General features: G+C 40.7%; 1 pseudogene; it reads left to right on the top strand.

Moving 5' to 3' along the window:
- Positions 1-4,464: 4,464 nt before the first annotated feature.
- Positions 4,465-5,421, top strand: LOC149454838 (olfactory receptor 6F1-like; annotated as a pseudogene).
- Positions 5,422-16,961: the final 11,540 nt, after the last annotated feature.

The following is a 16,961-nucleotide window of genomic DNA, read 5'->3' as shown; positions in this document are numbered from 1 at the left end:
TGCGACAATTTGGGGGTGGTTCAGGTCATCAACCAGGTCTCGGCTTCCTCGCGGCCGGCGGTTGGCTTGCTTCGCCATTTAGTGTTGCGTTGCCTGCAGCTGAACGTTTTTCTCCATGCTGTGCATCTCCCTGGGGTTGACAACACTTTGGCTGACGCTTTGTCTCGTTTTCAGTGGGACAAATTCCGAGAGTTGGCGCCGGCGGCGGAGCAACGCGGGGTTCCTTGTCCCGACTGGCTGTGGGAGATTACTTTGGGGTCGTAGCAGGCTGGATCCGGCGGTCGGTGAGTGAGGCGACATGGTCTGCATACTCGACGGTCTGGCGGGAGTGTCTGGACCTGTTAAAACAGGTCGATATTGATCCATGGGGGCCGGAGGTGCGTGTGGCAGTGCTGTACTATTTGGCGAGGAATTTGGAGTTGGGGGTGTCGGCTGCAGCAGTGGATCGTTGGTTGGCTGGTTTGGCCTTCTTCTTTAAGTTACAAGGGTGTCGGGATTTTACAAAAGATTTTTGGGTACGACAGGCTATTCGGGGTTACAGTAGGGCTCATAGCCGTAGGGATTCCCGTCGCCAGGTGTCCTTCGAGTTGTTAGGGTCTTTGTTTGCGCATTTGCGGTCGGTTTGTTTTTCGGACTTTGAGGTGTGCTTGTTTCGGGCGGCTATTGCGGTGGCCTTCTTTGGGGCATTGCGTATTGGGGAGCTCGTTAGTCCGTCCAAATCAGTTCTTGGGGGGTTGTTGGTGGATGATGTTGTGAGCTCTAGCGAATGGGTGGAGGTGTTCGTCCGTCGGTCTAAGACGGACCAATTGGGTCGTGGTGCGCGGGTGCGGTTTTTTGCCCTTCCAGCATCACTGGTGTGCCCGGTGCATGCGGTTTGAGAATTTTTGTCTCGTCGTCCGGTGGGGCAGGGGTCCTTTTTGATGCATGTAGATGGGTCCTCGTTAACACGTTTTCAATTTGTGTCGGTTTTTCGTAAAATGTTTAAAGGTTGTTGGTTTGGATGCGTCTTTGTATGCTTCACACTCGTTTCAGATAGGGGCTGCTACTGAGGCCGCCCGATGGGGTTTGTCGGATGAGGCGGTAAAACGTATTGGTAGGTGGGATTCACAGAGATTTCGCTTGTACGTTCGTCCGCATCTGTTGGGGGACTAAGGGTGGATCCCGGGTTCTTTTAGTCGCTGGGCTGGGGGAGTTTGTCCTGTCTCTGTGATGTTTTGTTCTTGTGGTAATTATTGTTCTTTTATTTAAGATGGAGTGGTGTGCCTGTTATGGATCCTGGGGCACTCCTGCCTTTTTTGGGGGGCCAGGCGGGCGGATGTGAGGCCTAATGGCCGGCATCTGGGATTGGCTAGGCAGGAGGCTTGTGTCCGATGGATAGGTGTGCTGGGGATGTTGTGGGGTCGTGTGGTACCTGAGGTGCGGCATTTTGCCTTCCTGGATAGACCGCCAGATGTTTTGGTGCTTCATGCGGGTGGCAACGATCTAGGGGTTAGGTCCATGCGGGAGCTGGAGCGGGATGTTAAGCTGGATTTTCTTCAATTACGAAGGGATTATCCAGAGATGGTGTTGGTGTGGTTTGACATGGTAGCCTGCACCTCTTGGCGTTTGGCGCGGTCGGTGGAGCGGCTCAATAAGGCTCGGATCACGGTCAACAAGGAGGTGGGGCGCTTCTTTGTTCGTAATGGGGGGTTGGTGGTCCGGCACTTGGAGTTGGAGGTAGATACTTGGTGGTATCTGCGGAGTGATGGGGTGCATCTCAATGCGGTTGGCACGGATTTATGGTATCTGGGTTTGCAGGATGGAGTTCAGAGAGCTGTTCATTTGTGGTGGGGCACGCATGGGTAAGGGCTTACCCAGCGTGCTGTGGCGGTTGTTGGTCTTTGGAGGCGGTTCTTATCTTGGAGGTACAGATAATGGTGTGGGAACCATCGGTGGTATGGTGTGCCCGGGGACATTCCAGTTAACCAAGGTTTAACTGGAAGGTGGTGGTGCTGCACTGCGGACGGTATGGTTGTCTCCGAGCTGGTTGGTTGCGGCTGGAGGCCTTGTGTAATATGGTTGTCCGCAGGTGCATTTCAGATCATTTTTGGGGGGTGCCTTCGAAGACCAACAACAACAACTCTGTATGTTTCTGTTATAAGGAATGGTTGGTGTGTTAAAATGTTTGTTAATAAAAGGCCATGTTAGCCATTTTACTCCAAAATTGGTGTCATGTTTTCCTTTAAGTATAGCTAAATTTGGATGACCTATCTCTGGTGCTCTAGTCATGCAGTCAGTGGAGCAGTAATCAATTTTTTTGTCTGGTCAAGGTTTTCTGGTTTGATTTCTCCTACCTGCTTCCGGAAGAAGCTTCCAGAATATAGGTCAGGGAGAGTCAAATGACCAGTATGAATATTTATCATGGCCCAACCAATCCCTGAAAGAAGGCATTCAGAAGATAGCTGGGGGGGGGGTCATAAATGTTTGGGAGGCCTATCCAGAGTGTTAGAGTGTTCTTTGCTCTCCAGAGAGTGTTCCAGTTCTCCTGGTGCTAGTGCCCCTGGGAAATAGCTAGTGAGACAAGGAATTGCTGTTTGGTTCCCAGCAGGAGCTGGATTGAAGGCCTGGTGAAGACTGCTCAAGAATTATTGCTGGAGACTCTGACAGACGTCCTGGTCAGAAGGGATCTTTTATCTCCCGCACGGAGGATATCCTGGTGGAAGCTGAATGGTCTATGGTTCCTCGGATAGAGTGAACAGCTCCTGGTTTTGGGACTTTCATGGGCGACCAGAGTTTAGAGAAGCTTAGTGAAAAGTTTTCCTTCTTATTTTTGCTATCGTTTGGAGTATCCTGTGACCCTGACTCTTCTCCTGTTCAAGTTCTTTGGGAATAAAATCTAAAAAGACATCCGCTAGACTGAGCCTGTGCTGTCAGTGTGCATGAAACCGAGCTTGTGAATGGCAGCCTTTGTACTAGCAAGGGAAACCAGGGCACATTCTAAGCACTACATAGACATAGTTACAACAACAATTTTTATGTAACATACATTTATTATTATTTTCTGCCACTATGTTATAATAGCGCTGAATTTAATGCTTGTTTACTGTGATCTTCTCTGATGTTTGTGATTATGATGTAACTTCCTGTCTCTGTGTTCCTGTTAATTTCCAATAAAAAGAGGAAGGCAGCCAGGTGTCATGCAGCATCATAAGACTGGTAAAAGACATATCTATAGCAAATTTCCTAGACAGACATTTAGATTTACTATTTAAAGCATAAGCACAGACACTTGGCTGAGCTGTGGAGTTTACTGAACCCTTGGTTAAACAATAGAAAGAAAAATCCCTCCTTCACTGATAAATTTGGTGCTGTTTTTGCATGAAATAGTTCAAACAAATACATTGTAATTGTCAAAAATGAGTTGTAATATTTTAGAACTGAGCAGAGGAAATGCTTCTATTTTTCACTATAATTGTCTTTTAAAATATATTGTTTGGCGTGAAGTTTAAAACATTCTTTCCATACTGGAGTAGGTATTAGCTAAAAAAAAGTCTTAGGTTTTGATAAAACCAAAAGGCCCCTATAGGCAGACCAGTTTTCTTTTTAATGCAATATGGCATTAGGGTATTATTTTTACATTACAGTGCATTTGCTTACAGATGATTGACACATTACATCTGCCATAAATTAAACATTGGTGTTCTGTATATCATCATTGTGTTGAGTAAGGAGCCATCTATTGGGTGTTCACTGCAACTGCACCTGTTTTATTTATTCCTTTATACAAAAATAGGGAGTGTCCTGTTAATGAAAATGTTTCATCTTCCACTATAGGCATTTTAGCTTCCTGGAGAACACCAGTGAAGGTCTTCTCCATTCCTCCTTTGATAAACGTATGCCTGTAAGTTTGTTAAAGCCATATATATATCCAGATCTCATTTAAATGTATTTATTTCATTTGTAGGTAGCTGTTTGCAAGAAATGTGTTCATTGTATGCATTTGTGAGAGACATGAAACAAGCATATTGTAACCATGTTTATGTACTTGTTTTACAGAACTATTCAGAGAAGTACATTCAGTTTTGAAATGAAACACAATGCTTCTTTTGTCAGTTTTAGCTGTTGGCTACCCTTTAGTAGAACAGCACAATTAGTATACTACTTTTATATTCCTTTCTCTAACTTCTTAATACAGTAAGCATGAGCTTATTTAAAAAAGCAGTGTAAAAATGGGTATGATGCACAGCACATAGCAAACAACCCCATTGTGGTTATCTGTAGTAAAGTTTCACCCTGATTGGTGGCTCTTGCCTTGTCAAATAAGACTGGGTGCGTCCTGGTGTTATTTGCCACTGAAGTATTCAGGGTTCAGGTAATATGTTTGCCATAGCAAAAATATATACCCTTATAAAAGTAAGTGTACACAGCTTTTACTTTATGCATGATCAATGTTTACACCGTTATGCTCACAGGGAGAAGATTATAATGGAAAATCAAAGGAGTGCAGCACACTTCTTCCTATTAGTTGGGTTTACTATCTCTGTAGAGTTGCAGTTATTTCTCTTTGTGGTTTTCTTAGCCATTTACCTATTGACTTTGACTGCTAATGTTGCCATCATTTGTTTGGTTCGCATAGACACAAGACTTCACACTCCTATGTATTTTCTGCTTAGCCAGCTCTCTTTTCTAGAGATCTGGTATACATCATCCATTGCTCCTCAGCTCTTGTTGAATTTGGTTGGCTGGAAATACATTTAGTTTCCTGGCTGTTTCTCACAAATGTATTTTTACTTCTCTTTGGGTTCTACAGAGTTTTTCCTTCTGGGAGTCATGGCCTTTGATCGCTACCTAGCTATCTGTAACCCGCTGCGTTATCCATCCATCATGAATGGTCAAGTATGTATTCAAGCTACTATAACATGCTGGTCAGTAGCTTTCATATCCGTGTTCTTCCTCGTGCTTTTGATATCTCGCTTGACATTTTGCGCACCTACAGTTATCAACCATTTCTTTTGTGACATCCCACCTGTTCTCAAGCTGTCATGTCACGACACTTTTCTAGAAGAAATTGTGGTCTTTTTTTTTGCCTGCAGTATTATTCTCACTTCACTGCTGCTTACTGTTGTATCCTATGTGCTGATTGTATCTTCAATAGTAAAAATCCCATCCACCAAAGGGAGACAAAAAGCTTTTTCAACATGTGCCTTCCATTTCACGGTTGTAATTATTCTGTATGGAACAGTCATATTCATTTATGTCCGACCTAGTGTGTCCTATCCAATGGATGTAAATAAGGTCTTAAATGTTTTTAATACAGTGGTAACCCCACTACTGAATCCTGTTATTTATTGCCTGCGAAACAAAGATGTGAAAGAAGCATTAAAGAAGGTTATGAGCACAAAATTATTAGAGAGGAATAAAACATCTTATATTACTAAATGACAAATTGGCATCAGTATCAAAATACATGATGAATCAGGCATTTGCAACTTTCCTAAAATTGACAGCAAGTGGTGGATTAATAATTGGCTTTTGTGTTTCACTACAGACACATTCATGTTGGCACTCTACGACTGTATACCTCTTGGTGCATTGTAGTCACCCTAGTACTACTTTTATCTCTGGAGAACATTGGAGACTGGCCACGAAATCCTATCTTGGCCAGTAGATCTTACTTGCTTATGGTGGTAAATTATCATACTAGGCTTTCAGGTCAAAAACGCTTTCATTAATAAATTTTCAGTGTCATAGGTTTATCAACATAAGCGCTTTTGACCTGAAAACATAGTAGAGTCATATACCTCTAACAAGTATATCTGTGAGCACAGGTGTTGGGTATATCACTGCATATTGGAGTGATTATACACAGGAGTGCTTCTGAAAATAAATAAACACAAATAAAATATATAAGATGCAATAAGATACATTGTAATACATTTTTGGATGATACTGCCTTTTATTGATTTTACTGAAGGGACTGTGGGAGGAATTCAATAAACCCTTAACAATAACTTTCTGGTGGTTGGTCCCTTTAAAACTACCTGTGCCTAATTCAGGCCAGTATTTGTGTCAGTTTTGGGAACATTACCAGCTAGTGCACCAAATTCATGTAGTTCTAACTACTGTCACTCTATGGCATTTACAGATTCTTAAAGAATTACCACTGGATTACAGATAAATAAAATGGAGGTAATATAGACCAGATCTGTGCTGGTATACAGAGGTACACCAATACTCAGGGTGTACACCAATACTCAGAGTGGGGCATATCAGTGCTGAAAAGAAGGCATCTCTATCTCTGGCCCCCTGTGGATCACAGGAGTGTAGTTCGGTCTGGCCCCCTGTGGATCACAGGAGTGTAGTTCATTCTGGCCCCCTGTGGATCACAGGAGTGTAGTTCGTTCTGCACTCCTGTGACTCATTTTCAACTGACAGCAGGCTAAAGCCCACTGTCAGCTGACATCACTCAGTTGGTCCAGGCTTTCCAGGCTGGGGAAAGATTACAACTTTAAAGTCAGAGTCTAGAGTGGCATCTGGCTCAGGCTCTCAGCAATCTGTTGAGAACCTGAGCCATCTGCTCCCTCATCCTCCACAGCCCAGCTCTCCAGTGAGTTCTGGGAGGCCAGATCATACAGTGGTGACTGACAGTCCCGCTCTCTGCTCAGAGCGACTGTGAGAACTCAGCGATCAGTGGTCATGTGATCGATGAGTTCTCACACTTAGAGCCGATGGGGGACAGATGCAGCTCTGGACCAATGCTGCATCCACCTAGGTACAGTAAGTGTGAATTGTCTTAAAAAAAGAAATGCCATACTTCTCTTTTAATTTAAAGCCTGAATGTACAATAAACATTACTTATGAGAATATGTACATATTAATGATAGTATGGGCACCATTTAAATATTATTAAGTGAAGACACCTGGGTGCACATTTAAAGAAGTGAATGAAAATAGAAGAGTAAAAAAGAAGGAAATAAAGAAGGGGGGTGGGGGAATGTTGTGAGACTTGCCCGCAAATGCAGCAGAAGAACCATTGGAAGTTCTCAATTCACAATGTACTTTATACAATTTCCAAGTAAGAAGGAGAGGTTTTAAAGTTAATCCAGCAGAGCCATACCTTATGAAAGTGCTCATGTGAGTTGCAAGTTACAGTTGCAAGAAAAAGTATGTGAACCCCTTGGGATTACGTGGAGTTTTGCATGAATTGGGCATAAAATGTGCTCTGAACGTCATCTAAGTCACCACAATAGAAGAACACAGTCTGCTGAACATAATACTACACAAACATTAGATGTTGCCATGGTTTAATTGCACATAACATGTAAACATTCACAGTGCAGGGAGGAAAAAGTATGTGAGCCCCTAGCTTAATGACTTCTCCCAGAGCTAATTGGAGCCAGGAGTGAGCCAACCTTGACTCCAATCAGTGTGATGATATTGGATGTGTTGCTGACAGCTGTCCTGCCCTTAAAAAACACACACCTGTTTTGGGTTTACTGGTTTCAAGAAGCTCTGTCTGATGTGAACCATGGCTCGCAGAAAAGAGCTCTCAGAAGACCTACGATCAAGAATTGTTGACTTGCATGAAGCTGGAAAGGGTTACAAAAGTATCTCCAAAAGCCTTGATGTTCATGTGTCCACGGTAAGACAGACTGTCTACAAATGGAGAAAGTTTAGCACTGTTGCTACTCTCCCTAGGCATGGTTGTCCTGTAAAAATGACTGCAAGAGCACAGCGCAGAATGCTGCATGAGGTAAAGAAGAATCCCAGAGTGTCAGCTAAAGACCTACAGAAATCTCTGGCACATGCTAACAGTTTTGTTGACACATCTACAATAAGGAAAAAATTAAACAAGAATGGAGTACATGGGAGGACACCACGGAGGAAGCCATTGCTGTCCAAAAAGAATATTGCAGCACGTTTGAAGTTTGCAAAAGAACACCTGGATGTTCCACAGCACTACTGGCAAAATATACTGTGGACAGATGAAACCAAGATTGAGTTGTTTGGGAAGAACACACAACACTATGTGTGGAGAAAAAAAGGCACAGCACACCAACATCAAAACCTCATCCTCACTGTAAAACATGGCAGAGGGAGCATCATGGTTTCGGGCTGCTTCGCTGCCTCAGGGCCTGGACGGATTGTTGTCATTGATGGGAAAATGAATTCCAGAGTTTATCAAGATATTTTGCAGGAAAACGTACGACCATCTGTCCGCCAACTGAAGCTCCGCAGAGGATGGGTGATGCAACAGGACAATGACCCAAAGCATACAAGTAATTCAACAAAACAATGGCTGCAACAGCACAGAATACGCCTTCTGGAGTGGCCCAGTCAGAGTCCTGACCTCAACCCGATTGAAATGCTGTGGCATGACCTTAAGAGAGTGATTCACACCAAACATCCCAAGAATATTGCTACACTGAAACAGTTTTGTGAAGAAGAGTGGTCCAAAATTACTCCAGATCGTTGTGCAGGTCTGATCTGCAACTACAGGAAATGTTTGGTTGAGGTTATTGCTGCCAAAGGAGGGTCAACCAGTTATTAAATCCAAAGGTTCACATACTTTTTCCTCCCTGCACTGTGAATGTTAACATGTTATGTGCAATTAAACCATGGCAATATCTAATGTTTATGTAGTATTATGTTCAGCAGACTGTGTTCTTCTATTGTTGTGACTTAGATGACGTTCAGAGCACATTTTATGCCCAATTCATGCAAAACTGCACGTAATCGCAAGGGGTTCACATACTTTTTCTTGCAACTGTAAGTGGGTAAGTTTTTCCATAGGAAACATATGGTCTATTTTTTTAATCATAACCATATAGGTGGGGCATTTGTCTTTTTCTAGAACAAAGGAATGAAGGACTTAGCAGCATTCAGAAGGGGGGGGGATTATTTTGCTCAAAATTAGACAGTGCCACCATATAGCAGCATGCATCACTATCTTATCATCACATTTTCTCCAGCAGAGTATTGAAGTTTCAGGGAACATTATGTGTAATTTGGCTGGGGCATTATACCATCGAGATAGTATTTTATAATTTACTTCTTCCAAGTTAGAAGATATGGAGGAGACATGCAAGAGTAGTAGAATATTATCTTTTTGGTCTTACGATATCTGCTCATGTACTCTATTTTAAGAGATAGAATGACCATCCTAACTGTAAGAGAGCTTTACAGAATTGAGATACACTTTTAAGAGGAGGCTCAAAGGGTGATAGAATAAATTCAATATGGTTCAGTTCTTTCAGGGTATGTACTGGCTTGGTAATGTTTGTGTGAATTGAGATAATTGGGTTTATGATTATTATTATTATTATACAGGATGTATGTAGCACCAACAGTTTGCACAGTGCTTTACATTATAAAGGTAGACAGTACTGTTACAATGCAATTCAATACCTGGGAGCTCACAATCTAATAGGGAGGGTCAATTAAAACAAAAGAGGACAGAGTAGGAGATAGCCGGGCAGATTGGGGTAGAGAGTTTCATAGGATGGGAGAGTCTCTGGATAAGTCCTGGAAATAAGCATGGAGGAATCAAGAGGGCTAGAGAGCAGGAGGTCTTGAGAGGACAGTTTGGGTGATATATTGGGACAAGATTGGTGGCATAGCTTGGGGCAGAGTTCTAAATGGATTTGTATGTTGTTGTTGATATTTTGAATTTTATTTTTTGGGCAATTGAAAGCCAGTGGAGGGATTGGCAGAGAGGGGTAACAGACACTGAGCAGTTGGTAGGATGGATGAGTCTGGTGGCAGCATTCATGATAGGCTGAAGGGGGGAAGGGATAGCCTACATAGGGTTAGACCTATGAGGACAGAGTTGCAATAGTCAAGGGGAGAGATAACCACTCACTGACTGCCCTGTAGCACTTTTGAGCTCAGTTTTAGAAAGATTGTCAGTGAATAAATTAGTAATGCGAGAGGAGACTGAAAGAGTGAGGTGAGGAGTAGAGGCAGATTTGAGTGTCATCAGCATATAGGTGATTTCAGAAGCAGTGAGAGTTTATCAAGTGACCAAGGGAAGATGTGCAGATGGACAAAAGGTCCAAGGACAGAACCTTGGGGAAGAGGAAGTGGAGAGGAGGAGACAGACAACCAATAACATTTCCTTATGCACAATTACATAAAAGCAAAATATATACAAAGGTAAGTATTAATAGTAGTAAACGTATCCACTGCATACATCTACCCTGTTGGTAACTTCAAAGGCGAATATGATTAATGGTGGGAACTTCAAAATCATTCATCCAATTGCATTTGAACAAAAATAAATATAATCAAAAATACATAATTATGAATGTGCCACTCAAATGTATCCACAAAAAGAAGTCCCCAATTATTAATATTCTTCTTGTCACCCTGGGATGAACTTCTTATTATAGTCAACACATGTTCGCCTCCACCAACTGCACCTACTGCTCACCATGTATTTGTGTAATATAGGTCTAAGTGCGCTTTCCCTTTGAGGAGTTATCTCCATCCAGCCAGGAATTTCTCCAAATGCATCAAGTTGGATCCAGGTCTATACTGTACGTACTAAGCTCTCTCAGCTGCCACACTCCACCAATACTCAAGGAAACGAAGACAAGGCCATCATCGCACATGCCATAAAAACAAACTTTTTTTTTTTTAAATCTTCAATTTCTAAACTCACGTTATCATGTGCACTACATTTTGGTATACAGCAGGAATCACATATAGGAATCACAGATAAAACCACTTTTTTGCCCCCTTAAGGAGCTGAAATATTGGCTTCAAACAGTATACCAATGAATGATGTCACTTGATTCCGTGATGACATCACTGGTTTCTTGAGGAAGTCATGTGATTATGATAAATGTGCCAGCATGGAGCCGGCGATGTCATCACGCCACTGAAAGTAAAGCACCTCGGCATAAAGATTTTTATCCAAGTTGACCAAGGAAATTTGTTTAGCCAGTACCGTTATGTGTGCCCTGGAGACTTCTGGTTGGATCTCATATTCTTCCATGAGGAAATTGGGATAAGACGTCTGGAATGGCTCATCCTCAGAGATTTCAACTTTTAAGGCTTTAAGGGAGTCAGTTGACAAGGATTGTAGATTGGCCTGTTCTAGGTATTTAATGATACATTCCTGATGGACCTTAATCTGTGTCATGGTGTATTAGGCATAATGTTACATGCTATGCATACACTTTACCTTTCCCAAAAGTAGGCACATTTGATTTCCCAGTTTCTTTAATTTTCCATTATATATTGTGAATTCCATAAGAATGACATGCACCTAGGCTGGTTATTAGCTGACGTGCTTTGGATAGACTGATTTAAGATCCTTGTTGGACTATACATTCTATATACATTCTATATAAGATCTTGCCTGTTAATGTTATGTGACATCAGAGTACCAAATTTCAGGAGTAAGCTTTCCATCAAAAAGATTCTATTCACTAAATAAGGGGAATTTATAAAATTTTGTGGCAATTAGAGCTGGTGGAGGAATCGTACAACATGTTCCTAAAGTGAATATCATACCAAAGAAAAAAAATGGTATAATTACAATAAATTAGCTTGTCTTAAAGCAAAATACCTGTCTGGAAGCCACCATTCAGTTTTTTTGGATGAATGCAAAATTTAGGGTAGTGAAGTTAAACTTTTTAATGAATGAATATACCTGTGTCAATATTCAGCCATATTTGTGAACACTAAAGTTTTAAATGTATTTTTAATGCATTATGACAATAACGTTTAAAATTCTAACTTATCCAGCTGAGACTTGGTCAACTGGGAAAAGTCAGCACATAGCGGCAGAAAGAGATGATTTGTGTGATTATAAAACTACTCACAGACCTTGTATGTCTGGATTGTTTGAGATAAACTAGATGACATTGTTCTCCACAATGGGAGTCTAAAACTGCTTTTTAACATAAGCCCGACCAGAAATGAGTTGCTTCTGATAATATATAAAAACAGTTATATCTCACTATTTCTACATATATATAAGCCTGGTAAGGAAAACAATAGATAATTACCTTTTGTCAACTGTCCAGACAAGCAAATTCTCAAATACACTGGTATTTTGTTTAAAAACATTTCAAATACTATTCATGACAAATAAGGAAATTGTAGTTATGTCATGAAAATAAAAAAATGTGTTCAAACAAACACAATTTTACATTTATACTTTGAAGCAATGTTTTGCATAGTTATAGTTTAGCCCTTTTTCTTGTTCTTTCATCTTTATGTTTAATTTTGTGATTATTCAGATGGTCAGCAATCAGTTAGCATGTAAACTCTTTTTGAGGGAGATTTACTATAACCATCAGCTTCCAGATTTGTTTGCCAAAGCTTAGCTGAATAAGTTGAAGTTAGAAGCTGATTGGCTACCATGCACACACGCACCATATTCTGAGTGCTCCATTTTTACTAAATCTACCACATTATGTCTATGAGATTTGAGAGGCAGGTAGGAATCAATATAAAAATATCCTAATTTAATACAGTAAATAAAAGAGCCTTTCTTTTGAAATATGGATATAGCACATTCTGTGTTTATTCCAGGTTTATATTGAAGCATTTTATTAGCTTCATTTATGATGTTGTAACCACATAAAAACCTATGCGTTTTCTGAAGCGTATTGCATTTTGCAGAAACACACAGCAGTCCATTTCACATGATTTCCTATGAGACAGGTTCACATCTCCGCGTTTTCACCTGGTGCATTTTTTGGAAAGGGTCAGGGACTTTTTTAAATGCAAAACATTGCATTTTTGGTTCTATAAACTTCAATGGAGACGCTGCAGAAAAGCATGCGGTTTTGATGCGTTCTTGAAGTGTTTTTGATGTATTTTGCGTTTTAATCTGCACAGCAACAAGTTGAAAAAAAAATGTAAAACGCATCATAAAGTGTCAAAAACGCATGTGGAAAAAACGCAAAACTCAACTTGAAAAGCACTGCAGAAACAGATTAAATGCAAACTGCACAGGTGTGAACCTAGCCTAAAACTTTTGCACAGTACTGTACAGTATGTGAAGGTTGTATTGTTTACATTTTTTATCAATTCCTTTGTTTCATATTGCTGTGTAAAATAAATGTATGCTGGACTACTTGGGTAAAAAAAAAACAATTGGGCTGTCTGCTATGTAAATATAAATTTCATGTCTCCCATTTGACTGCTACTCCGTTCAGTAAAATTGTTACTGGAACTTATAGTTTCAGCTATAGTACAGTAATCACAGTGGGTCACTATATGTACACCTCATGTATTCAGAAAAAGTCTTGCATTCTTGTCACTAAACGCAAGGTATTCTGTGCTTGGAAGAGGGGCGCATGGATGGCACAATCTCCCTACTCCAACCACAAAAAGACTTGCATTTAGCAAAAAGAATACAAGGTTTTTTTCGGAATGAAGGTAGTGCACAATGGGTGACTTGTGTAGAACAGTGTACTACAAGTCTCAGCACAGGGTATTGTGGGGGTTGAATGAAAAAACAGTTTTACTAAACAGAGCAGCTTCCAATGTGAGACACCATGATTAGAGGTAAATTATTTTTACACAGAAAATCGCCCAGAATGTATTCCCTGGAATTCAACTTTAAGATATTTCAAGTTGTAGAATAAAATGTGTACCTTGTAACTACAGTAATACATATTGTTTTAACAACTAATTGTTTTATAACTGGTCATAACCGAAAAAAAACAATTCATTTTATATTACTTAGTTTGGTTTACCTGTAACATGAATATAAAATGAAATATTTCCTGAAATGTAAAGCCTTTCACATCCCTGAAATAAAGGCAAATCACTTCGACACAAGTAATGGCAAAATTGTTGCCAGACCAATAGGCCCAAAGCTGTATTGTAAAACGATTCTGGATCATAAGGGGTACACAACTGCTAGCCCCAAAGCACTTAAAGTGTTACTAAACCCACAACAGTAAAATCAGTCTGTATATGCAGTAAAACATGCTTGATATACTCACTGTGAAACCTAAGGGGTTAATCCTCTGCATTGTGTAAAAAGTATGTTTGAATCTGCCTTCTCTGATCCTCCCTTTTTTCAAGTGTCCCCCTCTTATCTCCTGATAACATATCATGTAGAGTCACTCTGCACATGCTCAGTTTGGTGTGTATTTCTAGAGAGGTTTTTTTTTTTCTTGGGAGAGTGCATGTAATCAGCACAGGGCTAATGAGCACTGTCCAGACAGAGGTCGGGGGTCCTGCATCTTCCTAGAGCAGAATGAAAACTCCTCCTATAAGCTTTAACATAAGCTCTGTTGGACACTGATAGAAGTCGCAAGACTGCTCTAACTGCTGATGAGAAAAGATATTTAGCAGTTTATATTTACTAAAATAATCACATTTCCATGTTGTGTGTACTGTGGGAGACCAGATATAGTGAATGCAGGGTCCTGGGTTTAGTAAGACCTTAACAATGTATGCTGTTGTTTTGATAGATTTTCTTTTTTTCAAGGAATTCAATTAAATAATGTTTGTTTTTCATGCATCATTTATTGTTTCCTATTTCCATTCAACCAATAAATAAAATAATATGTGAATTATCTATTGCTCAATGAACGTGACAAAGAGCCTCACAGCTCCAACAAAACATATTATATTCTGTATAATTTAAAGTAATTCTAAAGCCTTGAGGTCTTTTATCTTAATACATTCTATGCATTAAGGTAAAAAATCTGTGCTGCTGGATCCCCCACCTAATTCTTATCTGATACCGATCTGATCCAGCGATGTGCACGTGAGCAGCAGCTCTTGCCGCTGTCTCCCTCATCACAGGGCAGATTGGCTCCCCCTGATAAGAGGGAGGCTCAGGAGCGAACCTGTACGGGTGACCCTATAAAAAGTGGCTTCCCATGGGAGCACTCACCGAAGAGGAGCCGTCGGGGACCCCAGAAAAGGGGGATTAGGGCTACTCTGTACAATTCCATTGCACAGAGCAGGTACCATGTTTGTAATTTTAATAAAAATAAAAAAAAGTTTATTGTTACTTTAATTATCTCATATGATCCTCTGCGCCATATAGTGGACATCATCTGTTTTTTCCTGATTGAGGTATTTATGAAAAATGCATTATGACCACTTACAGTATATTGGGGTTGATTTACTAAAGGCAAATAGTCTGTGCACTGCAAGTGCACTTGCTCTAGATCTGAGGGGAAGCTCTGAAATGAGGGGAAGCTCTGCTGATTTTATCATCCAATCATGTGCAAGCAAAAATGCAGTTTTTTTTTCTTGCATGTGATTGGGTATTCTTTGCAAAGTGAAGCTTTACCTCATTTACTAAGCTCTGTAGTAACTGCACGGGCAGTGCACAGTATATTTGCCTTATTGTATAACACAGAATTTGAAAAAATTTCATTTGAACTGCGCAGATGTTTGTTACATAGAAAACGTTTTATACACAGACCTTTATGTGTTGTGTAGGTGAGATTTTGGTTACATAAGTAAAGATACCCAAAAACATTACATGACATTCGTCTGAATGATGCGTCCTCTGTAAGTACCTTGCAGATTTTGCCCACACATGTGACTACTCTCATTAGGGGCATTTTGCACAAGCGTACCTATCACTGGCTGCATGGCTGCTGATATAATACTCTTCATGCAGATGGATGCCTTCACAACAAAGATTAAAGACTACTGGGTTGATGCACTCCTAGACCCCAGGTACAGAGGAAAAATGGGCCAGTTTTTGGAGGCTATCAATGAAGAAGCAATGTGCAGCACTTCTATGCCGTTCTCAGAGCCCAGATGACTTCGGCTTTTCCAAAGGATGTCCAGCCAAATACAACCATTGTCAAGAGACCACCTATCTTTCAGTTGCTGTTACTTTGCCAGGGAAATAAAACTGCAATGTTCCTTGGTGATTATGTCAATTGAAATGTCTGAAGTTGAACCTGTCTAGTCTATGGGCTCCGTAACTTGTATTTAAATTCCTTGAAGTATAGCTAAAGCCCAAACTTTTTTTTTGGAAAGATTAGAGAAGGGATAGGATAAAATCAAGTTTTTCTTGTTGCAGGTATGCCCAATGGGGACATTCACCTTCTCGATCTGTCACCAATACCAAAAGAGAGGGAAAATACCGAGTATTGTCAATACTGGGTTGTCACCGAAACAAGAATAATGGGGACAACATCCAACGGGAATACTTGTTCCACTGCCAACTGCTTTAAAGAAGATTGCCCTTATTTTATTGACTTCATCTTGCCTTTTCTTGTGTCTCTGGGGAAAGATGTAAAGTTAATTCTCTCCAATGGAGCAAATACTTCAGGATAATGCTGACTTTTAAAGCTAATCCAAAGCCTTCATTTTTACCATAATGGAGTCAGGCTGCATAAACATAAATAGATGCAGACATCTTTATTTATTTATTTAATTTATTGTACTATTGTGTACTAGAATGCTTGAGATCTAGATTGCTGGTTAACACAGATTGCAAAAGTCCTGGTCTCTAGTGGTCTGACATGCCCCCCTGCAAAGTGCTTAGATTAACAGAACCTCTGTGCTATGAGTTAAGCAGCAGTCTGGATCTCCAGTGGGCTAACAGCGTGGGACATTTTAACCCTAGCCACAGCATAATAGTAGTTTAACTGCTTTCTGCCTGGCCACAGTACATTTACTGCAGCAGTGCGGCATGAGCAGGCTGGATCACTTATATGTACGTCATCCAGCCTGCTTCAGGTTAGAGGCATGCAACGTGCTGCACCTGTGACTGCTGTGTCCAGTGGACACAGCAGATTACAACTATTGGTAACTGGGTACCGGGTATCATGTGATTGCTATCATTGGTCATAGCAATCACATAATAACAATGTAAACAAACTTTCGTGAATAGATTTCCATCCATGAGCAGTTTGCTAACGGCTGTGATCTGTGGGTGTCCCACAGCAATCACATGGTACCTGGCTACCTGTACCATGTGATTAGCTGTGGCCAGTCACAGATTCACAACCATAAGCAAGCTGTTCATGAGTGTT

Source organism: Staurois parvus, unplaced genomic scaffold (assembly GCF_062004578.1).
Source record: "Staurois parvus isolate SC_StPar_1 unplaced genomic scaffold, SC_StPar_1.0 ptg000415l, whole genome shotgun sequence".
NCBI lineage: Eukaryota > Metazoa > Chordata > Amphibia > Anura > Ranidae > Staurois > Staurois parvus.
The sequence above is the reverse complement of the archived record's forward strand: the minus strand, read 5'-3'. Positions and strand labels throughout refer to the sequence as shown.